This window comes from Pogoniulus pusillus, unplaced genomic scaffold (genome assembly GCF_015220805.1).
Source record: "Pogoniulus pusillus isolate bPogPus1 unplaced genomic scaffold, bPogPus1.pri scaffold_47_arrow_ctg1, whole genome shotgun sequence".
NCBI lineage: Eukaryota > Metazoa > Chordata > Aves > Piciformes > Lybiidae > Pogoniulus > Pogoniulus pusillus.
The window spans coordinates 1,372,329-1,399,717 of NW_026974707.1; the positions used below are offsets into that span (position 1 = coordinate 1,372,329).

Sequence of the window (27,389 nt, forward strand, 5' to 3'; positions counted from 1 at the left end):
TGATGGTTTGGGCTCTTACCCGCCCCCTCACACTTTTGGATTTGCCCCAGCTAACTCAGAGGGCCTCTGGGAATATAAATGAATCTATTTATTTACAGCTAGTAGAATATACAAGCAGCTATTTACAATATATACAGTTATATACAGAAATATACAAAAGATAAAGAATACAAAAGCACAAATCCCCTCCCAGAAACCTGAGTCCCCAGGAGGGGCTCTCAAACCACCTCAGCACCTCCCCCGGCCCTCTCAACCTTACCCCAGTTCTCAGGAAGAATAGAGGTGCAGCCAAGAGGTTAGGGAGCAAGGTTAGTGGGAGCAAGGTTAATGAGATGTGACTAGGTCTGAAAGCAAAGGCAGAAATGAAAGACAAAATGGAGAATGTTTTACTTCTTCTTCCCAGAGTTCTCAGCGTGACTGTGAGAGAAGGAGACACAATTGTTTTCATTTCACTGCCCATTATCTAGTTCTTTTACCAAAACATTCCAGCTTGCTTCAAACTAGCACAGCAATGCAAGCCCCAAGAAGACATCTGCTCAGCACAGGCTGTCTCTCAGCAGGTTCCCTCTCCACAAGCATGTGGCAAACCCACCAAGTCCTGATATGGAGTCAGCAGCCAGTCAGGATCTCTGGGCAGGGAGAAGCAGATGCAGAGGTTGGATCTGAGTAGCCATTCAGCAGGAACCAATGAGCAGTTCCCAAGGGGATGCAGCAGGATGTGGATTCCATTATTAATTATCAAATACTATTGATGAACACAAGTATTCTTCTTAGCTTATTTCCAGGTCTGTTGTGCTGGGTTGTGCAAATGGATTACAGAAAGTGCACAGTGCTCAGGGCAGCACCAACCAAAGGCAATTCAGCAGAACAGCAAAATGCAAAGCAGTGAACTTTGAAGAGATTCCTGCAGTGCAATATTCTGCTTACCCTCTAGGGGCACTCGAGAGGCTCCTCCCTGCTCAATCAGGAGGCACAAGCACAGAGCAAGCAGAGAACTTGTTACAAAGAGGCTTTCTAGAACATTCCCTCACAGATTAGTCTCTCTGGAATCCCAGGGCTGCACTACAGTCCAGACAGTGCCAAAGCACCTGGAGGGCTGCTGGCACTGGTGTGGTAAGCAGCAGAAGCTTGGAGAACCTCCCAGGACTCTGGCAGGGTCTCTGCCCTGCTCTTAGTCCATTCTCAGGCAGGCAGTGTCCTGCCAGGGCTCAGGGCTTGGCATGGAGGTTTGCAGGTGTGCAGCAGACACAATGTCCTGTGGTATGGTACCAACCTGCTCTCTCTCACAGTGCCAACTGTGGTGAGGTCTGTGCCAGCTGCTCTCCAGCTAGGAGCAGCTGATTGCTTCCAACAGCTGTAGATGCTAGTGGCAGTCTATGGGCACAGACTTACTGCCTGCTGTGTGGGCTCTCATGCTGCTCCCTGGTAAATTGAGGCACGGCAAAGCTTCTGTTGCAGCATCACAGCTTGGTAGAGCAAGTTTGGAGGGGTCCAGGGCCTTGTAAGTCCACAAAGTCTCATTCCAGGGGCTGCACCTCTTCCTTCCACGGTATTGTAACATTGTCCTATTCTGCTTTCCAGTACCACACCTCATAAGGCAGTTCCTGGCTGATGCTACTCTCTTCTCCTCCCTTCCCTGCTCTCTCCAGGAGGAGCAACACCCCTGCTCAGCTCATGGTGTGTGGGAATGTGGGCAGGTAGGGCCCATCAGCCAGAAGATATTGCGCTGTATGTAAAGATAGGGCTCCTCTCCTTATTGCCATAACCAAGAATATTCAGCTTTTGATGTAAGCAGGTGGAAATGATGTATTAACCCACACTATAACCCAGCGTTGCCCACTAATAAATACCATTTGCTTTCCACCACATCGGTGTCTGTGAGCTGATGGTCCGTGCGGCTGAGGGCTGGTCGCTGTGCCATTCCTGAACCAGGTCGCTGTGTGTCCCTCAGGGCAACAAGTGGTGCCAAAACCCAGGAACATCACCTGGGTTCGAGTGAACCGTGATCAGAGTGGCAGGATCCACCCAGCAGGGATGAGAAGGGGGGACACCCCCAGAAGCCACAAGGAGGATGGAAGCTCTTGTGAAGGTCGTGTCTCAATTACATGAACAGTGGCGTAGAGATTGTAAGGCTAAAGATTTTACTCTCGCCGTTGCGAGACTCTTGCAAATTGGAGTCATTGACCACCCGGTGGATGTACTCCACCCAGAGGTGTGGCTTAGGTGTACCACGGCATTAGCCAATGAAACTAAGTCCACGGGCAGTGCAAAACATCTAAACGCTTGGGGAAGAGGTGAACAGGCCCTTAAAAAGGCCATAGAGGAAAAGGAAACTTGGAAGACAGCTATGGAGTATCTCTTAGCCACTCCGAAATTGGGAGTCGGGGCAGTCACACAGACCTCAGACCCCCTGAACAAAAACAATCTCTCTGAGTCAAAAGATCGAGAGGGAAACATCCCTCTGCACCCCCCCCTCGACCTCCAGATCCTGACTCACCAAAGGAGGAACAGTTGCCAGTGAAGTCCTTGTGGAACAAGCTGATTCAGGAGGCTGGGAATGTGGCAGAGGGAGGAGAGTCTGAAAAAACCTGGGCTAAGCTGCCACCCTATGTGCCCAAAGATGGCACCGAGCAGCAAGGTGAAGGGTGTGGTGAAGGTGCATGTGGCAGGGAGAAAAGGAAGGCAGAAGAGTCGGAGGAAGACAATGAGAGTGATGACACAGAGGGAGGCAACACAGACAAAAAGCCAAACAGAATACACACAAGGTAAACACCCCAACCCGCGACTCTTCAGCCCTACCTGCAGAAGTAAGAAATCAAGCAATGGCAGAATGTGTGCACCAACAGTGTAATCCAGCAACCAGAGAGATACTGTGGACACTGCAAAGAGGAGCAAGCATTGCAGACATGATCAAGCACACCATGAAAGAAGAATGAGAGCTTCCAATCCAAGAGGTTGTTCACACCACAATGGCTAAGACACAGGAAACGGTTGTCATAAATAACAGGCACAAACTGGCATTCATGCAAGTTAAGGCTTTAATAGAGTTGCAGGAATCAAGCAATGTACAGGCCTGGGTGCGAGGAGAGACTCTGATCTACCCCAATGCACACCCTTTGCCTCCGGTTTTCTCTTTTTATACCCTATTCTATTACATATTCATTCCTAAGTTCTAAGAAAAGGTTGGGTTTTCTTTATCAGTTTTTAGAAATGTGAGATGTCTCCTCCACACGTCGCCTTTCATCCGGTGGTCCCTCTGGTAACCTTTGATGAAGTAAGGGTTCTTGCTTAAGTGTCCTCATGAACTTCAAAGTCTCGGTTCTTCTGTTTGCTCATGCAAAAAAAGGTGGCACCAAGAGGAATGCATTTCCATTTAAATATGCAAAAGACTATCTCTTCCACATGCCTCCCTCCTTCGCCAATTTTATTACTCTTATCTTAGGCTTTTGCGATGGTGGTGCAAGCAGGAATGCAGTTTCATTCAAACCCCCCTTCCTTCTTGTCTGTGACCTCTTGTCATGAATTGATCAGATCAAACATATGATTCTATATATTTCTCACAATCCCCCATTTGCTTTTTGATCAGATTGATTCGTGTTTTAGCTTCAAATCGGGCAATTACTTGCTCTAGAGAGTTTAACTCTCCATCTTTCATCCTTTCATCGCCTGAATAATCATTATAGGTTGGGGTTTGGTTCTCTCTTCTGGGTTATGGGGTACAAGGGTCACTTGCATCCCTCGAACAACCATTGTGATCAATCTTACAAAACATGGAATGAGACAAGGTACAATTAATATCACAATCAGCACTCCCCCTCCCACTAAAGCCAATTTAGTCTAATTATTCTATTAAGCATATACATTGGGGTTCCATATCCCCAAGATCCATCTTCTGCCCACATTGCAGGGTCATATTAGGCAATAATCTTTTCAGAAGGCCACTCGTTGTCTTTCCAATTTCCTATTTGGAGATCCCTCCTGGCCCTTCTTGGCTCATCAGTCTCAGTGTACAGCTGTTTGCCTAATCTTACTCCCTTGGAGACAGGCAACAGGAAGAAGCTGTGTCTCATTGTTCCCAATCCAATAATATCCACCCAGAGCTGGCCACCCATTTATGATTTTGCTACCATTTTACCATGTAGCCCCCTTCACATTCCAAATTCCCTATGAATTAACCATCACCCAGTCTCTGCCAGCAACTTCTTCCAATTATATTGGTTTGTAGGATGCACTGGTGCTTTATGTTACCTCTCTCCACTTTCCAGGATGTTTGCTTCCATTGATTTCCAGGGCCATCGATCTCCTTGATTGATACCTCCACAGACATAACAATTGGTTACATTCAATGATTTTGCAATATTCTCAGTCTGTGACCCCTTTCCATGAATTGGTCGGATCAAACATATGATTCTATATATTTCTCACACAGTGAATGCCATACACACTGCAGTAGCCAATACAATGGTGTGTATTAAATGTGACCTAATGGGTCATCTGATGTGGAAGAATTTCTCGCCAGTCGAGGACATAAAGTCATAAACATGGGTAACTGGCGCTGAGAACGTCCTTGGTTCCCAGCGAGGCTAGGAAATCGAGATGTAAACAACTGAGCACCCCACACACAGCTGCAGTGGGCAGAGACTAGATAACCAAGGGGGCTGGAGTGGGTGGTCTGGGAGGCTGACCCTTAGAATGTTGTGATAAGTTAACCTATGCACACCTTACATGTAACTCTGGACCCTCTGACTGTAACCAATCTTAAGCTGAGCACGCCTCTTGCTAGAATGCATATAAGTCACTGTATCACGGAAATAAAGTGGATTTGACCATCTAACCATATTGGTGAACAAAGAGTCATCTTCCCATAGCGCTCCACCGAACGTGATTCCCAACAATCTGAAAGCAAACTGCCCCCAAAAAGGGGAAACACCAGCAGCACCTCCCCCATGCAGTAGCTACTTTAGAGGGATATGCTGGGTCTGTGGAAAGAAAGGACATTTTGCTAAAGACTATAGATCGTAGAACTCGAGAAACGAGGGAGGGAGGGGGCACCCAGGCTGCATCCAACCCTCTCCCAGTTGGAGTATGAGGCAGCCCAACTACACCTACCCAGCTTGGGATGAGACACATCCCAGCCCACCTATCACATACACTCCCCCCTGAGAAGCAATGACCCAGCCAGATCTGCCCTCACACCAGAGGCAGCCAGAACCACAAACTGGGGAAGGGATCCCAGGGTGGCATTGGTAATAAAATGTGATGATCGACCAGTGGTCTGGGGAATGTGTTCTCTTCATAGTACTCCAAACAGTGTTACCATCAGTGTCCCTTTCCTAATCGATACAGGAGTAGATGTTACAGTCATCCCTGAAGCAAATTGGCCACCAGGCCAGGTCAAGATAGGGGAGGACTATTCTTTGTCAAAATACAGGAAGTAAAGAACAGTACAGTAATTGGCCCTAATGCGGTAATCAAAAGTGACAATCAGCAGAAAAAGGAAAGTGTAACCTCCTCACAACGAGTCTCAAACAATAAAACACACGAGCCCCACAAATAAACGAGATGTAAACTTTGATCACCCATCGGAGCAATTGTTCCTCAATGTGCTAAATGCATCCTCTACGTCCCTAAATCAGTCAAGCCCGAATCTCACCAAAACTTGTTGGTTATGCTATGATATGAATCCTCTTTTTATGAGGGTGTTGCCCTCAATGCCTCTATTGGCTATTCTTTAAATAGTAATCCAACACAATGTGGGTGGAACACACCATGGAAAGGAATTACCCTGAGTCAGGTAAGGGGTCAGGGAGTATGTTTTGGGAACACCTCACTATTCGACTGGGGAAAGGAGGTTTGCGTGAGAACCATCAAGGTCAATAAAAGGTACAAATGGGCTGTCCCAGCTACACCTGCAATGTGGATTTACCATCAGTCAGGAGCAACACCTTGTGTGTCCCTTGAATGCTTTAATGCTTCTGATGATCTTTGTGTTCAGATTGTAATTGTTCCCAGGGTCCTACACCATCCAGAAGAGGAGATGTGCTACTACTGGGGAGAAGAAAATGGCAAATGTCACAAAAGGGACATCCTGACAGCCGTGACAATAGCACCGCTACTCGGTCTGGGAGTAGCTGGTACAGCAACAGGAGTGACTTCCTTGGTAACCCAACAACAGGGCCTATCCCAGCTACAGGCCGTCATCGATGAGGGCCTGCAAAGACTAGAAAATTCCATGGCCTCCCTAGAAGAATCTCTCTCATCACTTTATGAAGTTGTTCTACAGCACAGACGAGGGATAGAACTTCTGTTCATGCTGTCAGGAAGCCTTTGTGCCGGTTTGGAGGAGGAGTGTTGCTTTTACGCAGATCACACCGGAGTAGCCAGAGACTCGATGGCTAAATTAAGAGAGAGATTGGCCCAAAGAAAAAAGGATAGGGAAGCCCAGCAGGGATGGTTCGAATCATGGTTTAATCAGTCACCGTGGCTAACCACCCTGATATCCTCCCTGATGGGACCGACTGTGATGATCGTGCTGGCTCTAGTTTTTGGACCCTGCATACTGAACAAGTTGATATTGTTTGTTAAATGTAGGTTGCAGACAGTAGACATCTTGCTTGTAGAGCACCAAAATCTGTTCTGAGATACCTCCAGTATTATTATCTTGCACAATGCATCTCCTGCTTTTACCAAAGGTTGTAATACTGTGAAGGAAATAGTTACAGAAGATAGAGATAGTACAGTATATGGCATCTGATCTGGTTGTATATTTAGGGAGTGTTCACATGCCATAGGTAGGTGCACTTTAGTTTTTACTAACGATACTGTGAAGAATGTTCTCATCTCATACTTTTACACTAACTACTCCTGGTTGCACTACATTGTTCTCAACAGTACCTCATTTAAAGTGCCTTACTACTAAGATTTATACTGTTAAGATCTTTTGACACTGTGACCACATTTCTATGCTCATTTCATATACAGTTTATACTGTTCTAGAAGTGTTCTATTTTAGCTACTTTTATTGTGCACAGAGACGGGGGAAATGTGGGCAGCTAGGGCCCGGCGGCCGGAAGATGCCGTGCTGTACAGAAAGATAGGGCCCCTCTCCTTATTGCCATAACCAATAATATTCAGCTTATGATGTAAGCAGGTGGAAATGATGTATTAACCCACACCATATAACCCAGCCTTGCCCACTAATAAACGCCATTTGCTTTCCACCACATCGGTGTCTGTGAGCTGATGGTCTGTGCGGCCAGGGCTGGTCGCTGAGCCGTTCCTGAGCCATGTCACTGCGCGGCCCTCAGGGCAACACATAGAAGAGGATGTGAGACACCATTTAGAGGGTTTTTGACATCCCAGAGAGGTGATGTGACTCTGTAGAGAAGGCTGTGTGACACCATGAAGCTGTAAGCTCCAGCTGCAGAGAGCAGTGCAGAATTCTGATGCAAGGAGCAGGGAGGGAAGCCCCAGGTGGGCAGTGAGAGGCATGGGGAGGTTGGGAGGGTGGCAGTGAAGTTGTCCATTCAGTGTCAACTCTCAGTGTCTTCTCCTGCCAGGCCAGACCTCCTGAGCAGACAGCCTGCAGCATTCTCACTTGCTGGGTGCTGCTCTCACTCTCCTCTCATCTGAGAGATAATCAAATACTTCCCTTTGCCATGAGCACTGAGCTGTGTTTGCTGTGTTTTGACAGCTTGTAGATAACAGCAGAGAGAAAAACAGCTCCTGAGGGCACTTGGGGCTCATTGCATGAACTTGAGGAGCTGCCAGGAGACTGAAGAGACCTCTCAAGGAGTCTAAGGCAGAAGAAAATCTCAAAGAACCTTGAAGTTTTGATGGGCCCCACTGAGGGTTGTTCCTGAGAAAGCCTCCCCAGGGACTTGTTAGAGCAGCTCCTTGGAGGCCATGAGTGCAGAGAGGCAATGGCAAAGTGCAGGCCAGAAAAGCCTGGGCTTGGTTTGTGAAGCAGAAAGGCCAAGCCCTGACCCCCAGGCCTTGCCAAGGCAGATGCTGAGAGCCTCAAGACAAAGTTTCATCTCCCCAGCCATGGGAGCAGAAGCAACTGCCAGAGCCAAAGGGACAAAGACGTCAATCTTCTTGGGCCTTTCAACCTGGCCAGAGCCCTTGGCCATGCCCACTGCAGCCTGTCCTGTGCTGTCCCATGCCTGCAACTCTTGCACTTCCGGCTCCCATCTTGCTTCCCCAGCCAGCTCTCACCCTGACAGTTCCACACCTGCCCTCAGGGCTCTCCACCCTTGCTGGAGTTGCCTTAGCACACAGCCAGACATCGGCTATCCACACTCCTGGCTCCCCTCTTGCACCACAGCTTTGCCCTTTGAGTGACATTTCTGTCCTCAGCCCCAGCCTGAACCTTCCAGGCTGCACTTCTGTCATGGAGGGTAGCAGAAGCCCTTAGCAGGCCTCCCTGTTGTGAAAGTTATAGTGTCTCACATTAATGCCAAGAGCCTTGCAAACCCAAAACAATCCTTCAGTCTCATGAGAAAGTCTCTCCCTAGTCGAGATAAAAGGTAAACAATGGCCACTGTTTTGGTTAGGGGGAACGGCAGTTCTCATGCCCGCTCAACACCTGATGTGGGCCAAACTTGGGGTGGTCTTAGAAGTTGTTTTGGTAAAAATTGTCCAATTATATGGGTTAATTATAATTTGTGCCAATCTGTAAGAATAACGTAAAGTAGCCTGGACTGGAGGGTTACACCTCTTTTGAACATTATAAAATGGTGTGCCTTCCTGGATCGGGGGCTTGCTTGCTTGAGCTTGCTGGTACCTGCTCCCACCTGCTTGCTCACTAGCCTGCCTGCTTGCCTGGTGACCTCTCGCTCCTGATCGGCCCTGCCCGACGAGGGGCCCGCAGAGGCCTGAAACCCACTTGGGCCCGATCCTGATGAACAAAGGGACACCGCCCAAACTTCGAATCCTGCTAATCTGAACCACTGAATCATGAGTAAACCAAAGAAAGAACTCCTCAGCTAAAGACTGAGTAACTTTAAAGACTCAAAAGAACTCTAAAGAAATCACAGACTCTCCTTTATCTGCTATTATCTGAACTGTTATTCTACAACTTCAATCCTAAAAGAACTCACGTGGGGAATTTAGTTCGGGAGGGGATCTCTGTGTTTGAGCAATAAATCACTTGAAACCCACAAGTGAGCCTTCGCGTATTTCCCTCACAACCTCCCAAACTACCTTCCGTGACAACTTCCTAAAGACTTCCTTCTCTGCCCACACACAAGAAAGCTCCAGCAGGTCAAAACAACCTTGATGCAGGAGCACAGCACTCCCTGAGCCTGCAGCTTCTTAGAGAGAGCCTCTAAAGTCCATCCTGGCAGATCTTCTTCCTCCAGACCTCCTCTTTCAAGGACATGTGGCTGCTTCTGCAGCTCATGGCCCTTGCCCTGTGCCAGAGGCCAAGCAGAGTCAGTCAGGGGTGGAAATGGGTTACAGATGAGAGTTCAGAGCACAGGAAGGAGGTTTAAGACTGAGGTGTCCTTGGGAAGGTTGAAGACTCCAAGATGCCTTTGAGTGCTGGGGCTCAGGCCAAGGCTGAGGAGAGCCTTTGGTGCCCTCTTAATGGTGCTGGGCAGGGTTCAGGTGAGCACCACCTCTGAGGAGCAGGGATTGTGTTGGGGCTGGGCTGAGTGCTGCAGCTAAGGCCAAGTGGTCAATGCAAAGGGTAAAGGCTGGGGCCAGGATGAGCAATGGAGGTAGAATTAGGGGCAGGAATGCTTTAGGGAGGGGCTGAGGTTGAAGGGGTGAGGTGAGGAATGGGCTCAGCTTCTTCTGGGTAGAGAAGGGGCCTGGGCTCAGGGGAGGAGCCGTGGTTAGGCATATAGGGCTTGGGGACACTGGCTAGAGAGAGTGTGAGAGGCTCAATGTGCATTGGGAGCGGATCAGGGGATCCAGTTTGTAATGGCACTGGACCCAGTAAGTATGTGGAAGGTGTCTGAGGATCCAGTTTGCACTGGGAGAGAGGCCAGGCTGTGCTGAGAGGGATGCTGGGAGTGGGCTACAATAGCAATTAGCAGTGTTAGACAGCCAGGCCTGAACTGAGAAAGGGAAAACCAAAGCAGTCTGTACTGGTGTGTGGCCTGGTCTAGATTGGAGGTGGTCAGAAGATCTGATTTGTACTAGGAAATGTCCCAGAGTGCCCTGGGATGGTGCCAAGGGTCCAGCGAGTCCTGGGAAGCAGCAGAGTGTGTACTGGGAGGGGTTCAGAGTATCCATGTCCCAATTGGAAGGGATCCAGTGAGTCCCAGGAGCATCAAGGGAATCCAGTTTGTGCTGCATTGTAGCCCAGGCTGTATTGGCCTCATTGCCTCCTTGTCCATCCTCAGGAGCCTGGCAGGGTCTGTGCCATAGTCCTTGTTGTGGAGAGTCCCAGGGGTCACAAAATGGGCTTCAGCATGTCCTGTCCTTTCCAGACATGTTTGCCTGCCTGTCTGCATTGCAGCCAGAGGCAGGAAAACAGGACAAAAGAAACCCAGACAGCCCAGTCTGGTTTAGTCTGGTCACATGAGAGGGGTTCCATAAGGCCCACGCCCCTGTCGCGTGCAAGGCGTCTGCGCCTCCCATGTTTGGAGGAGAGCAGCCTGTGGGGTCTGCCTTTTATGGGTCTATTTGGGTGACTGCCAGAAGTGATTGGGGTGATTGTGTGGCCAATAAGACCATTAGCCTCGGGCACTGTGCTATAAAAGGGGGTGAACAGGTGAATAAGGAGCTTGCCTGCTCCTTCCTTCCTCTCTCACCTGCCGTTCGCCTGCCTTTGCCTCAGCCACCTCAGCTGCCTTAGCTGCCTCAGCCACCCTCAGCCGCCTCAGCCTCCTCAGTTAGCAGCTGATTACACACTGAGGCCCAGGTGGAATTCACCACAGGACTTCTGTTGAACATTTCCCTGCCTATGCTTTGGGCCACAGACATTAGCACTGAGGACCTGTGAGTGTCCTGGATCCTTCATTGAAGCTGCTAAAGGAGTTTGGTTAACCTCACCAGCGGTGAATGAAGCTGCCAGACTCTGGCAAAGACATTTCTAAACCTTTCCAACTCCCATTGGGCAGAGACATTCTGTGAAAACAGTTCTGCTAGCAGCACCCAAGAACTTGTGTGCAGAGTTGTAAATAAGTTTGGGGAATTCTCTTTGTATATATTAATAAATTATTTAATAACTTCTGAATTGGCCTCATTGCATTTCAGCCCAAACTCAGATCTCAACTGGCCCCTGCAGAACAGTCCTGCCCTTGGCATTGCTCCTGTCCACATGCTACTGCCTCAGCAAGTGCCCTGAGGACTGAGGGAGGGACAGGATCTCCCTTGCCAGGGTGTGGAGGTCAAGGCTTGGTCCTCTGGATTCATGAAAGCCCTCCAGGTGTGCTCAGCATCAGAGCCACCTTCCCCTGCTTGTCCTGACCTCTCAGCACTGCCTCCAGTTCTCTGACCTAACCACAGCCTGAGGCTTTCTCCTCATCATCACTATCATCAGTCTCCTGAATATATTTTTCCTTTGCTTTAGCCTTTCCACTCCTTGTGCCCACAAGGGTACTGGCCTTCACACCAGCCGATGTACCTTCTCCTGGATCCTCTTCCTTTTGCTCACCCTGCTCTGGTATATCCCCATCGTCATCTGAGCTATCACGACCCCCAAGGCTAGCTGCCATTTTTCTCCTCGTTTTAACCAGAGCAAGGGAGACCTTATCTAAAGTAAACTGTGTCTTACTCTGGGAGGTGCCTTTCACTGAATCGTCTGAATTTTGTTTGTCTGCCTGGCTCTGTTCCTCACATGGTAGTGGAGCTGAGACTGAGGCAGAAGGACCCTTGCCCACAGCAGCAACAGCAGCTGGCTCGGCAGAGAAAATCGGGGCTAAGGCAGGAGCAGTGGAATTAGCAGGCTCGATGGCATTAGTGGGCTTGCCCTCCAAGGACCCCGCCACATCCTCTGGTACTGCTTCCGGTCCCCTGGTTGCAGGCAAAAGAGTCTTTGCCTCAGCAGCCTCTCTACTGGCAGAGGCTCTGGTGTCAGCGACCCTCCTACAGATCAATACGTTCGAGCTGCATTTCCCACAAACCAGTTTCTCAACTTTATCTGTGCGAGGGACTTTGCCATAGCCCACAGCGTCTGCAGCCAGATCCGGCACTACCGCAGCAGCCCTTTGTGACTGCACTTCTGCAGGGGTTCCATCACCACTACCTTTACTTTCCTCCATTCTATTGGGTACGAATGGGAACCAGATTGTTTCCTGCCTCCATGCTTCAGGGTCAGTGGGGTACGGGCCATGTCCAACAATCTTTTCTACTCTCAAAGGCTCCAAGGCAGGACATTTCACTGCTCTGCGAGCAGTCCGTCTGCCCGGTGCCGTGACCCTCCCTTCCCCGCTTCGGTTGCAGATTGTTTCTTTAACCCTTAGCTCCCTGCTATTGCCTCCAGAAAAGGTAAAAACCTCACTTACAGCCTGTTTGTTCCTGCATCTCTCTCGTCTCCACACTACAACCAGACCTACAATAGCAGTCAAAAACATCAAGTTCACACATATTAGGCAGGCTACTGGGTAGCTCAGCTCTGCCAAATAACTCCTACTCTCTGACACCAATGTAACATACGGCACACCCTCAACGACATTCCTAAACCCTAAAACATTCCTAACAACATCTCCAACCTTTGTTAGCACAGCTTTTACTGAGTCCCAGACCATCTTAGCAAAGAATGAACAAACCTGGTAGTGCACCATAGCTGTAAAACACTGCTGAACCAATAGAGTCAGAATTGAGGCAATAAGAGGCCAGAATATATCAAACAACTTCATTTTCCCTGATGCTCTTATTCTGAATATCAATCAAAAGGGAAAAAAAAAAACCAACTCAAGATCATGCCCCACATTGGCCACCAAAAATTCTGTCCTGGGTTAGGGCTTATCCCTCGCCCAGGGAGAAATTCACAACACAGACCCCCCCCTTTTTTGAAAGTCAGGGAAAGATGAATTTGTATTTTCTTATAGTATAACAATGTAAAGAGAGATAATAACTAGAGAAGGAAGGAAAAAAAAACCAACTATACAATAACCTTAAGGGAGATGGGGGAGGGGTCAAATGGCAGCGAAGCAGCAGAAGTAGCAGTAGCCAAAAGAGCAGCTGGGGAAGATAGGCGAAGCTGAGGCAGCAGAAGCCAGCAGGAGAAAAGAGGAGAACAAGCTGTGCTTCTACACATTAAGCTCTTGATGCTCCAATGAAATTATATTAATTTATCTATTGTTGCCATTATGTGGCCTATCCCTGAAATGTTCATCTTTCCCCTATGTCTGAGATAGAAGATCAGCTCAAACGGCCACACTGTGCTGCAGGCTGAGATAAGCCTCACCGGGAATGTGTGGGAGAAGCACACCACAGTGCCTGGCCCTGATGCACCTTGCACCCTGGGGATCCACTTTCTGCAGGAAGGGTATTTTAAAGACCCAAAGGGAACAAGTGGGCATTTGGCACAGCATCTGTAGAGACTGCAGACAAAGAGCAGATGTCTGTCATGCCTGGCCTGTCAGATGACCCTTCCGTGGTTGGTACCCACAAGGTGGAAGATGTTAAGTTACTTGTTGCTTCTCGTGTAGTTCACTGCAGGCAATACCGCACCAACAGAGACTCCCTGCTGCCCATCCAGCAGCTGATTTTCCACCTGGAGCAGCAGCTTGTCATCAGCAAGAGCCACTCACCCTTCAACATATGGCCAGTGCGGAAGGAGAGTGGGGAATGGAGACTGACTGTGGACTTCCAAGGCCTGAATGAAGTGACTCCTCCAATCAGCACAGCCATGCCTGATATGTTGGAGCTGCAGTATGAACTGGAAACAAAGGAGGCCAAATGCTATGCCACAATTGACATTGCTAATGCTTTCTTCTCCATCCCCATTGCAGAAGAATGTAGGCCACAGTTTGCTTTCACCTGGAGAGGAGTCCAGTACCACTGGAACAGACTGCCTCAAGGGTGGAAGCACAGCCCTACAATCTGCCATAGCATCATCCAGACCACACTGGAGAAGGGTGGAGCTCTGGAACACCTGCAATTCATCGATGACATCATTGTATGGGGTGAGACAGCAGAGGAGGTCTTTGAGAAGGGTGAGAAGATCATTAATATCCTGTTGGATGCTGGTTTTGCCATTAAGAGAAGCAAAGTGAAAGGGCCTGCCAGAGAGATCCAGTTCCTGGGAGTTCACTGGCAGGATGGCTGATGCCACATCCCTATGGATGTGGTGAATAAAGTGGCCACTATGGTGAAACCACTAACCAGAAGCAGACACAATCCTTCCTGGGGTCTGTGGGCTTTTGGAAGATGCACATTCCTGGGTACAGTCAAATTGTGAAACCCCTCTTTGACGTTACAAGAAAGAGGAATAACTTTGAGTGGGGACCTGAGCAGCAGGTGGCATTTGACCAGATCAAACAAGAGGTGATCCATGCCATGGCCTTGAAACCAGTTCGAACCGGCCCAGAGATTAAAAACATTCTCTACACAGCAGCTGGTGAGAATGGTCCTAGCTGGAGTTTATGGCAGAAAGCTCCTGATGAAACACGAGGCCGCCCACTCGGGTTCTGGAGCAAGGCGTACAAAGGCTCAGCGACCAATTACACCCCCACAGAGAAGGAAATCCCAGCTGCCTATGAGGGAGTTAGAGCTGCCTCTGAGGTGACTGGGGTGGAGTCACCACTCCTTTTAGCTTTGAGGCTTCAAGTCCTGGCTTGGATTTTTAAAGGGAAGGGTTCAACTCCACACCATGCCAGAGATGCCACTTGGAGTAAGTGGATGGCTCTGACAACTCAGAGAGCTAGGATGGAGACTCTTGAGCGCCCAGGCATTGTGGAGGTCATCACCAACTGACCAGAGGGCACTGACTTCAGAAAGCCAGCAGAAGAGAAGGCAGTGACCCGGGCCGAGGAAGTCCCCCCCATACAGTGACCTTCAGGAATGGTGTGGTCAGCAGGAGCAGGGAGGTCATTCTGCCCCTGTACTCTGCACTGGTTAGACCACACCTTGAGTATTGTGTTCAATTCTGGGCCCCCCAGTTTAAGAGGGACGTTGAGATGCTTGAGCGTGTTCAGAGAAGGGCGATGAGGCTGGTGAGAGGCCTTGAGCACATGCCCTATGAGAAGAGGCTGAGGGAGCTGGGATTGGTTAGCCTGGAGAAGAGGAGGCTCAGGGGTGACCTTCTTGCTGTCTACAACTACCTGAGGGGTGGTTGTGGCCAGGAGGAGGTTGCTCTCTTCTCTCAGGTGGCCAGCACCAGAAAAAGAGGACACAGCCTCAGGCTGCGCCAGGGGAGATTTAGGCTTGAGGTGAGGAGAAAGTTCTTCACTGAGAGAGTCATTGGACACTGGAATGGGCTGCCCGGGGAGGTGGTGGAGTCGCCGTCCCTGGGGCAGTTCAAGGCAAGGTTGGACGTGGCACTTGGTGCCATGGTCTAGCCTTGAGCTCTGTGGTAAAGGGTTGGACTTGATGATCTGTGAGGTCTCTTCCAACCCTCATGATACTGTGATACTGTGAAAAAGGATGTGCTCTGTTTACAGATGGATCCTGCCCTCTTGTAGGCAGCAAGTGAAGATGGAAGCTGCTGTCTGGAACCCTACATGCAGGGTTGCAGAGGCAAAAGATGGAGAAGGTGAATCCAGCCAGTATGCTGAGGTGAAAGCCATCCAGCTGGCCCTGGACATTGCAGAACGAGAGCAGTGACCAACGCTATACATCTACACCGACTCATGGATGGTAGCAAATGCCTTATGGGAGTGGCTGAAGAAGTGGAAGAGAAATGATTGGCAGAGAAAAGGGAAGCCTATTTGGGCTGCTGATCTCTGGCAAGACATTTCTGCACGCCTGGACAAACTACCAGTTAAAATCAGACACATCAGTGCTGACATCCTCAAGAGCAGAGCCACTGAGGAGCAGCAGCACAACCACAAAGCTGACCTGGCTGCCCACATCTCATAGATAGACCTAGATAGACCTGGGCTGGAAACACAAAGGTGAACTGTTCCCAGCTCGGTGGGCACATGACTCTTCTGGCCACTAAGGAAGAGTGGGCCCAAGACAGGTCCGTGGACATACTCATGGATGCCATAGCCCAGGTTATCCATGACTGTGACATTTGTGCCGCCATAAAGCAAGCTAAGGGCATGAAGCCTTTGTGGTACGGGGGGCAGTGGTCAGAGTAGAAGTATGGGGAGGCCTGGCAGATGGATTACATCACTCTGCCTCGGTCTCACAGTGGCAAGCAGTATGTGTTAGCCATGGTGGAGGGAAGCACTGGGTGGCTGGAAACCTACCCAGTACCTCATGCCACTGCCTGCAACACCATTCTGGGTCTGCAGAGCCACATCCTGTGGAAACACAGTACCCCAGAGAGAATAGAGTCAGACAATTGGACCCATTTCAAGAACAACCTCATAAGCAACTGGGCAAAAGAGAGTGGGATAGAATGGGTTTGCCACATCCCATAGTATCCACAAGCTGCAGGGAAGATTGAGCTTCACAATGGCCTGCTGAAAATCACCCTGAAGGCTATGGGAGGTGGAACTTTCAAAAACTGGGAGAAGCACCTTGCAGAAGCCACTTGGCTGGTGAACAGCAGGGGATCAGTCAACAGAGCTGGTCCTGCTCAGGCTGCCCTACTGCCCATAGCTGACAGAGATGGAGTTCCTGTAGTCTGTGAAAGGAATCTACTGGGAAAGACTGTGTGGGTTGCTCCTGCCTCTGGTGGGGGAAAACCTATCAAAGGGGTGGTATCTGCAGAGGGTCCTGGTCACACATACTGGGTAATGCTTGAAACAGGCACTATTGAGCATGTCCCACACAGAAATCTCTCTTCAGCTGAAAAGGTTTAAAAGCTCAGACTTGTTTCCATGTATTCCAGGTATTCCATGCTGTCTTGTATTACACTTGTATAATATTTGTATCACAGTTGTGTAATACTTGTATTAGAGTTCATAAGGGGTTATAAGTTGTTTTTGTAGTTACACCCTCACCACAACACGTGCAACAGAATCCACACCACACCACCAGCTATCCAGAGGAGTTCTAGAGCATCTCATCACAATGAGGTGTCCAAGAGAACCCTGCACCTGATTCTTCACTGATGCCCTGCAGTGAGAGACTGTTCCTGATTTCCCTCTGTGGTGGTTTGGGTGTACCCCACCCCCCACACACTTTAGAAGTCACCCAGTTAGACTCAGCCAGCTCTGGGAATCTAAATGAAGCTATTTATTTACAGCTAGCACAATGTACAAGCAGATATTTACAATATATACAGTTATAGACAGAAATAGACAAGGTAAAAGTAATACAGAAGCACAACTCCCCTCCCAGAAACCTGAGTCCCCAGGAGGGGCTCTCAACCACCCCTGCACCTTCCCCCTGCCCCTCTCAACCTTACCCCAATCCTAAGAAAGAATAGAGGTTCAGCCAAGAGGTTAAGAAGCAAAGGTGAGTGGCAGGTGAGGTTAGGGAGATGCAGCTCAGTCAGCAGCCAGAGCAAGAGTGTTATCTAGTGTTTACTTTCTTATTGTTCCGAAAGACTCTGAAGGAAGCAGACATCACCACTGTTTTCCTTTCACAGCCTATGATCTAGTTTTTCTCACCAAAACATTCTAGCCTGCTTCAAACTAGCACACCCTCCAGAGGATGTCTAAGACCATCTCACCTACACCTGTTCCCCTGATGCCATACGCTGAGAGACTGTTCCTGATGTTTCCTTCACAGAGGGAAAAGACTTTCCTGAGTTCTCACCAGAACTGTTCCTGTTTCACTGACTCTTCTTCCACGTTCCTGTCCCGCTCACACCTCACCTCACCAACCTGCACCAGACCACAGAAGCAGATCACCTTGGGATACAGCTGGGGACCAAGAAGGACTTTAAGAACTCTTAATCCATGGACACTTTTTCCTCTCTTTGGAAACTGTTCATAGGAAGGTGGAAGTGGTCTAACCAAGGGGTGGAATGTATAGGGTTAACACTCCAGGGGTAGTAACCCTGAACCTGACCCTAGAGGTCTTGACCCCTCCCCAGGGGTGGGTCACACCATCAGGTGATGGTTAGCCCACTCCCCCCCACTTCCTGTCCCATAAAGGAGAGGGGCTTCCTGTTCCTCTCTCTCTCGCCACACACTTCACTCTACACATCTCTGCCTGCATACCAGCACACCACGTGGCAGACACGAGGCAGACAAAGCCATCACCAGCACTGTGGTGGAGGGTTGCCAAGCCCTCATTGGACAGAATTGTGGCCCAAGGACCATCAATCGCGGAGTCAAAACCTTGCTCAGCCCGACTACCCATCTGCCTGCATGACTACAGCCCATGGCACCAGCTGCCATTCCTATCTGTGGGAAAATTTCTCCTGCAGTGGGGCATAAGCAGTAAACATGAGACCTTGTGATAGGAGATGTCCTTGGAGCCCAGCCGGCCCCAAGGAACCTAGACTGTTAAGCTGAGCAACCCCCGCACACCTGATAGGGAATGGAATATGCCAGCCCCTGGGGCATACACAGCTCCAGGGGGCTGACCCTGCCAGCCCCCTGGGGTTGAACCACAGGTTGTTTTGGTAATAAATAACCTATCTGTGCCTTACACATAACTTTGAGCCAATTTGTATTGTCCACTTGTGCCAGCCCCAGTCTGGCTGGGTACACCTCCTCTGAGCCCTATATAAGATACTGCATTACTTTAATAGCATCGCACTGCACTGATCACACTGATCGCACTGAAGCACAAAAGCTATAGAGCCGACTCGTCAGTGCCCCGATCCGCGTCGCACCAGCCTCCTGGACCTCAACACCCAGCTTGGCTCGTACCCATGGAAGCTCAGATAGCGTGCCCTAATAACCTCTGAATTGTTCCAATCCACAATACTTGGGACTTTCAAAACTGACTCCGGCCAGTGAGTAACTGAGAAACTCGATCTAAGCCAGAATAATCTCTCAATAAGCCTACCAGTGGCATTTCATGCCACAGACTCTCTTCCTAAATCCTTTCAAACCTTTGCTAAATTCCCAATTTGTTGTGCATAGACATTCTGTAATATAATCTCGCAACCACATACAAAGAACTTGTGTGGGGTAGGTTTTAAATAAGTCTGGGGTGGGGGAATTCCTTGTGTACATAATATTAAATTCCTTTTAAACTCTTTAAAATTCGACCTCATATTTCCTTCCCCAAAACCCAGACAAACTCCTCCGCAACAAGCACACACTCAGGTTGTATTTATATCTTTTGTATTTGGCTATCTCCCCTTCCCTATCCTTTGTAAACTTCCCTACCTCAAATACCTTTCTAAGTTATTGTTAAACTTTTCCTTTTAACTTCCAAATTGAGTGAGATTGATTTATTTGGGTACGCTTATCTCTCTCTCTCCCTATATCTAATCCCTATCTTTGGGAAAGGAGGGGGGAGATGGGAGGGCACTCTACAAATTGTTATTGGTTCTATCAAACTTATTAGAGTCTCTGGGAATTTGAATTAGAACCGAAGACACTTCAGAACTGCTCTGCAGGAGAAGACAGTTTATTGCTTCTGAAAGCATCCAGTGAGCAGTTTGCTCAGGGCACCCTTCAGCTCCTGGTTCCTCAGTTGCAGAGGAAATAGTTCACTGCTGGAGGCACCAGTACAGAATTGACTGTGGACATAAGGCTGGCAAAGAAGCCAGTGCCAAGAAACAGGGAGAGCACAGTCAGGTGAGGGAGGCAGGTGTCAAAGGCTGTGTGAAGGCCCTGCTGAGAGGGCATCCTTAGCACTGCCCTGAAGATCTGCACAGAGGACACCACAAAACAGGCTCCAGCTGTTGCTTTGCTCCAACTTTCAGGTTTGCTTAAGGCCCAGTGCAAAGCTCCTAGGAGCAAGCAGCTTGTGGCTGTGGTCTCTGCCATGCCATCTGCCACTGCAGAGGAGCTTGGCTCCACCAGCTCTCCAGGCAGGTGCTGCCTGCTCTGGACTGCCCTGTGCCTGCCTTTCAGCACACTAAAGGGGCCCAGCTGCCTCTGGCTTGCCACACGGCTTCTGCACTTTAGGCCCCTAAGCCCTTCACAAGGGACTTCCTGTGGACCTTCTCTAGGCTCTCCAATCCCTTTAAAAATGGGAACCTCACATCTGATGTGGCATCCATCATGACTCCCATGCCCCTCTCCTAAGGACACTGCCCAGCTGGTCACATCACAGCCTGTCCAGATGCGTGAGGTCGCTGTGCCCAGTGCAGACCTTGCCCCTCCTTGGCTTTGTCCAACTTCAGGAGGCCTTTGTTGGCCAAATCCACTCACATGTCAAGGTCCTGTGGACTGGAATTCCAGCACAACATCATTTAATGTCTGAGGGCAGTGCCTCAAACAAGGTAACAATGTGGGGAGCCATGCTGCTGCTTGTGCCTCCCAAGATCTTCCTTTGTCCAGGATGGACAAGCCCAGCCCCCTCTGCTGGGACTCTTTTCCTCTTCCCCTCTGCACACAGTCACGGCCCTGAAGCTCCACAGAAGGCTTGCAGGAGGCAGTTCAGAGGAACAAGTCCCTGCAGGATCCTGTCTTGTGTTGAGCACACAGGGAACAGAGCTCTTCATGCCTGCAGTCTCTGGGTCACATCAGATAGGCCAAGGCTGAATTGGAAATGGTCTGAAAATAAAGAGTGTGTGTTGACAACATTCTCAGAAGGGTAACTGCACCAGCAGCAGGCAAAATTCAGGCAGTCAGGCTGGGCCTGCACTGAGTGCCACCAGAGCTGCTCTGCAGCAGAAGACAAAGAGTTTATTGCTTCTGAAAGCATCCAGTGAGCAGTTTGCTCAGGGCAGCCTTCAGCTCCTCAGGCTGTAGATGAGAGGGTTCACTGCTGGGGGCACCACTGAGTACAGAACTGACACAACCAGATTCAGAAATGTAGAGGAGATGGGGGGGGGGGCTTCAGGTAGGCAAAGGAGGCAGTGAAGACAAACAGGAAGAGCACAGCCAGGTGAGGGAGGCAGGTGGCAAAGGTTTTGTGGCGTCCCTGCTGAGAGGGCATCCTCAGCGCTGCCCTCAAGATCTGCACATAGGACACTACAATGAACACAAAATGGACAAATGCCAAACAAACACCGGCCACAAGAAGCCAGAGTTCCCTGAGGTAGGCTGTGGAGCAGGAGAGCTTGAGGATCTGGGGGATCTCACAGAAAAACTGGAGCACAGCATTGCCCTGGCAGAGGGGCAGGGAAAATGTATTGGCTGTGTGCAGCAGAGCATGGAGAGCCCCACAGGCCCAGGCAGCTGCTGCCATGTGGGCACAAGCTCCGCTGCCCAGTAGGGTGCCATAGTGCAGGGGTCTGCAGATGGCAACGTAGCAGTCGGAGGCCATGATAGTGAGGAGAAAAAATTCTGTGTCAATCAGGAATAATACAAAGAAGACCTGAGCAGCACAGCCTGCATAGGAGATGTCCCTGTCGTTCCACAGGGAATTGTCCATGGATTTGAGGACAGTGGTGGAGATGATGCCCAGGTCAAGTAGGGCGAGGTTGAGGAGGAAGAAGTACATGGGTGTGTGCAGGTGGTGGTGCCAGGCGATGGTGGTGATGATGAGGCTGTTGCCCAGGAGGGCAGCCAGGTAGGTGGCCAGGAAGAGGCAGAAGTGCAGGAGCTGCAGCTGCTGTGTGCCTGCAAATGGCAGGAGGAGGAAGTGGCTGATGGAGCTACTGTTGGACATTGCCTGCCTCTGGCCATGGAGACCTGTCCAAGGAGGAAAAGCAGTGACAAGTTAGGGGACACTTCTCTCTGAAAACAAAGGTGCAGTGCCCACAGAGCAGCCTCTGCCTCAGCTGAGTGAGGAAGGGCTCAGCTCATGCCCCATCCCCACCAACCACTGGCAGGCTTCAGCACAGCTTCCAATGCAGCTTGGACACTCAGCTGCCATGAAGACACCTCCCAGGCAGGACCTCCAGTGACAGTGTCAGAGCACAAAGTGACCACAGCCCAGCCCCAGTCCCACACAGCAGGAGTCTTGTGGCTCGAGGGAGACTTAGGGAGCAGCACTGCAGAGCTCTGCAAACAATGAGCTGAAGGCACAAAGGCAGAGGGGCTTGGTGTGAAGCCTTCTCCTTGCCCTGCTCTGCTCCCTGCACCTCACACGCTGCAGCTGAAGAGCTTTGGTCACCCTTCTGTGTGCACACTGCAGGAGCCTTCAGCTGCATGTCCAGGTGTCAAGGCCATGACTCATGAGCTGGAGCCCACAGCTTTGAGGGCACTGCCTCTGCTGGGTCGGAGAGGAGACCGAAAGGTTGCGTTGGGAAAAGTGTCTGCAGGGCAGAGTGGCCCAGAGCTGCCTGATGCCCCTTGCCAGGCTGCTTGGCAGTAGATCCCTCTCCATCTGCCTGCCCATGTCTCTGCTGCCTGCAGCTGTCCCTGCCACCAGCTGCTTCTCTGTGCCCAGGTCTCTCCCTGCTCCCTGCTGACAGATCCCATCCCACCTGCTCTGTGCTCAGCTCTACCCTGCAGACCCTTCCCAGCGTCTGGGCACTGCCCAGGCTGATCTCGAGCTGTGCAGAGACTCAGGAGCAGCTCAGGGAAGCACCAAGGGGACCTGAGGCTTCAGTGTCTTCTGCAGAGTGGAGAACTAAATTCCAGTCTCACCCTGCCCACCAAGGAGAGCAAACTCCAGGGCCAAGACTCCTTCCCTTCCAGGAAAGGCTGCCCTGATCTTCTGGAAAGACCCCTCAGAAATGCCCAGGGGGGAGCTGCAGCTGGGAGCAAACCTGACCCATGCAGCAGCCTCTGCTCAGCAGAAGGACTCTGCCCTGCTCTGCCCTGCCCTGCCAGGGATGGCTTCTTCTACCCTCAGCTTCTGCCCACAGTGCCATGGGGAGCTCTGCAGGCAGGCTGAGAGCTGAGGCTGGCAGGCAGCAGAGTCCCTGCCCCAGCACACAGCCCCTGGGCTGCAGGGACCCTGCTCTGCAGGACAGCCCTGCCCACCCCTGCCTGCAGCCCAGGACTGCACATCTCTTCACAATGGCTTGAGGAGAGCCTCTGGGCAGGGAGTCCTCCTTACAGAGCTCATCAGCTGTGGCTGTGCCAGCTGCAGGAGATGCCTCCAGGACCTGTAGCTGCACTGCCCTGCACCCACAGACTCACCTTGTCAGGGACTGCAGTGACTTCTGCTCCAGTGAGCTCTCAGCATCCTCCTGGTCCTGGCCACCCTGAAGCTCTCTCTGCCTCCCTCATCTGCCTGAGATGCCCTGGCAGTGCCCTCAGGCCTGCTGTGCTGTGCAGAGGAGTTGCTCCTGGACAGAGCTGTCTCTTTTCAGTGCTACCCACTTGCCAGCAGCTCCCTGCAGCCCAGGAGCCCAGCCCAGATCAGCAGCAGAGGAGCAGCCCTGGGCATGTTAATGACCTCTCTGGTGGCTTTGGTGCCAGGTAAGCCTCAGAGGATGAGAGGAAGATGATGAAACCTCTCCAGAAGTTGAAGCCAGCTTGAGACTCTGATGTTTCTTGCAGTTGTTAATGGGTCCCAGTGAGGACCCATATTAATATTAATTTATCTATTGTTGCTATTTATGTGCCCTATCCCTGGAATATTCATCTTTCCCCTATGTCTGAGATAGAGAATCAGCTCAAACGGCCACAGATATCACACAATTCACTCTGTGGTGTCACACAGTGCTCTCTGTGATGTCACACAAGGCTCTCTGTGATGTCACAGAATGCACTCTGTGATATCACACAATTGTCTCTGTGTTGTCACACATTGCAGTCTGTGACACCACACAATGCCCTCGTGATGTCACACAATGAACTCTGTGATGTCACACAATGCTCTCTGTGACATCACACTGCGCTCTGTGATGTCACACAATGCACTCTGTGATGTTGCACAATGTACTCTGTGATGTCACACAATGCTCTCTGTGATGTCACACAATGTACTCTGTGATGTGACACAATGCTCTCTGTGGCGTCACTCAATGCTCTGTGTGACATCACACAATGCTATCTATGACGTCACACAATGCTCTCTGTGATGTCACGCAATGCTCTCTGTGCTGTCACTCTATTGTGAAAGTTTAGGCTGTAACCCGCCCCCCCACACTTTTGAATTTGCCCCAGCTAACTCAGAAGAGCTCCGGGAATATAAATGAAGCTATTTATTTACAGCAGCACAATATACAAGCAGCTATTTACAATATATACAGTTATATATAAAAATATACAAAGGATAAATAATACAGAAGCACAACTCCCCTCCCAGAAACCTGAGTCCCCATGAGGGGTTCTCAAACCACCCCAACACCTCTCCCTACCCCTCTCAACCTTACCCCAATCCTGAGAAAAAGAATAGAGGTGCAGCCAAGAGGTTAAGAAGGAAGATTAGTGGCAGTGAGGTTAAGGAGATGTGGCTTGGTCTGAAGCTCAAAGCAGAGAGAGAACAAAATGGAGAATGTTATCTGATGTTTACTTCTTGTTCCCAGAGCTCTCAGCTAGACTGGTGAGGGAAGGAGACACAACCACTGTTTTCCTTTTTCAGCCAATTATCTAGTTCTCTCACCAAAACATTCTAGCCTGCTTCAAACTAGCACAGCTATGCACTCTGTAATGTCACACAGTGCTCTCTGTGATGTCACACAATGCACTCTGAGATGTCACACAATGTTCTCTCTGATGTCACACAAGGCACTCTGTGACGTCACACAATGCACTCTATGACTTCACACAATGCACTCTGTGATGTCACACAATGCTCTCTGTGATGTCACACAATGTTCTTTGTGATGTCACTCAATTCACTCTGTGATGTCACACAATGCACTGTGTGATGTCACACAGTGCACTCTGTGACGTCACACAATTCACTCTGAGGTGTCACACAATGGTCCCTGTGACATCACACAATGTTGTACTGGGTTTGGGCTGATCCCTCCCCCGTGAAGAAATTGACAACACAGACACACACCCCCCCCCCCCTTTTTTTTGAAAGTCAGGGAAATATGAAATTGTATTTCTTGTAGTATAAGTATAACAATGTAAAGAGAGATAATAACTAGAGAAGGAAGGAAGAAAAAAAAAACAATACAATAACCTTAAAGGAGATGGGGGAGGGGTCAAGTGGTGGTGAAGCAGCAGAAGCAGCAGTAGCCAAAACAGCAGCCGGGGAAGACAGGCGAAGCTGCAGCAGCAGAAGGCAGCAGGAGAAGAGAGGCAGAAAAAGCTGTGCTTCTAGACATTGAGCTCTTGATGCTTCCATGATATTATATTAATTTATCTCTTGTTGCCATTATTTGGCCTATCCCTGGAGTGTTCATCTTTCCCCTATGTCTGAGCTAGAGAATCAGCTCAAACGGCCACAATCCACCCCTTTAATATAATTTACCATTGCAGCATCAAGTCATTCTATGTAACTAGGGATAACATCAGTATCGTAGATGGTCATTTTCCAGGCTTCAAGCATCTTTCTTCAATTTCTGGTCATTCAGCTTCCCACTCCTGTCTGTCTCAGGCATTGGCTAGCTCAATGGTTTTCTAGAACAGTCAGATGTTTTATTCAATGAGTGGAATAGAGCAGGACTCTTGGCACTCTCAGGGCTCATGCTGATGGAGAGTGGGCTCTTCATGGCTTTTGGGCACCACAATCATCTGCAAAAAGAACTCATAACAACATCTCTACATTCTTTCTGCCAATGTCAGATTCTTTTGTGGCACACATTGTATTTCACCATTCTTCTGCATAACTCAATATGTATGACCAGGTCCTTCAGCAGAAACCACCCCTCGGACAGGTGTAGCCTCCCTCGAAGGGGAGAATACCCAAACAGACTTGCCCAACAAATTCTTTTCATGAATGACAGGAACCCTGTCACCTTCCACCTTTTGTAAGACCTCTGAATGAGCTGGGCCAGCTCAGTTGGTGGAGCCTCTACTATTCACTACCCAAGTGGCTTGGGCTAGATGTTTCTCCCTGTTCTTTAAGGTTCCTCCCCCCATTGCCTTTAAAGTTGTTTTCAGCAAGCCATTGTAGCGTTCAATTTTGCCTGAGGTGGGTGCATAATAAGGGATGTGATAGATCCACTCAATGCTGTGCTCTTTGGCCCAAGATTTTATGAGATTGTTTTTAAAGTGGGTACCATTATCTGATTCAATTCTCTCTGGAGTGCCATGTCGCCACAGGATTTGTCTTTCCAAGCCCAAAATGGTGTTACGTGCAGTGGCACGGGAAACTGGATAGGTTTCCAGCCATCCAGTGCTTGCTTCCACCATGGTCAGCACATATTGCTTTCCAGTCCGAGAACAAGGTAGAGTGATGTAATCAATCTGCCACGCTTCACCGTATTTGTACTTTGCCCATCGCTCACCATACCACAAGGGCTTCAGACGCTTGGCTTGTTTAATAGCAGCACAAATATCACAGTCATGTATAAGTTGTGTTATAGCATCCATGGAGATGCTGATTACTCTATCCCATGCCCATTGGTAGGTAGCATCTCTGCCTTGATGTCCTGAGGAATCATGGGCCCACCGGGCTAAGAACAGCTCACCTCGGTGTTCCCAATCTAAATCCAAATCACAATTCACATCGGTTTGAAACACCTTGGCAGCCAAATCTGCCTGATGGTTGTGCTGATGTTCCTCAGTAACTTTACTTTTGGGCATGTGAGCGTCTATGTGTCGTACTCTTACAGGGATTTTCTCTAGACGGGTAGCAATGTCCTGCCATAAGTCAGCAGCCCAAATTGGCTTTCCTTTCCATTGCCAATTATTTCTTTTCCAGCCCTTTAGCCAATCCCATAAGGCATTAGCCACCATCCACGAATCAGTATAGAGGTAAAGCATGGGCCAGTTCTCATGCTCAGCCACATCAAGAGCAAGTTGGACAGCTTTTACCTCTGCAAACTGGCTCAACTCACCTTCTTCAGCTTTTGCTTCAGCCACTGCTCACAAAGGGCACCAAACTGCAGCTCTCCATTTTCGCTTGTTTCCAGCAAGGCGACAGGAACCATCAGTAAATAGAGCATAGTTCCTTTCTTCTTCAGACAAATCACTGTAAGGAGGAGCTTCCTCAGCCTGATTTACTCACTGCTCTGGAGGATTTATACAGTTTGTGCCTTCTGGCCAGTTGGTGATCATCTCCACTGTGCCAGGTTGTTCAGAACTCCCCATGCATGCTCGCTGTGTTATGAGAGCCATCCACTTAGACCAGGTAACATCAGTTGTGTGATGTGGCGATGATCCTTTTCCCTTAAACATCCAGTTCAAAACTGGTAATCTGGGAGACAAAAGAAGCTGAGAGTCTGTTCCTATTACTTCTGAAGCAGCTTTCACACCTTCACAAGCAGCAAGGATCTCTTTCTCCGTTGGTGTATAGTTTACTTCTGACCCTCTATATCCTCTACTCCAGAAACCAAGTGGTCG

At 49.6% G+C, this 27,389-nt stretch overlaps 1 protein-coding gene and 1 pseudogene across 1 annotated transcript in view; one reads left to right on the top strand and one right to left on the bottom strand.

The window, feature by feature from the left end:
* LOC135174134 (gastrula zinc finger protein XlCGF17.1-like) overlaps positions 1-27,389 on the top strand; it is an 872,006-nt gene that overhangs the window by 615,924 nt on the left and 228,693 nt on the right. The window lies entirely within an intron of this gene.
* LOC135174114 (olfactory receptor 14J1-like) lies at positions 20,819-21,531 on the bottom strand (annotated as a pseudogene).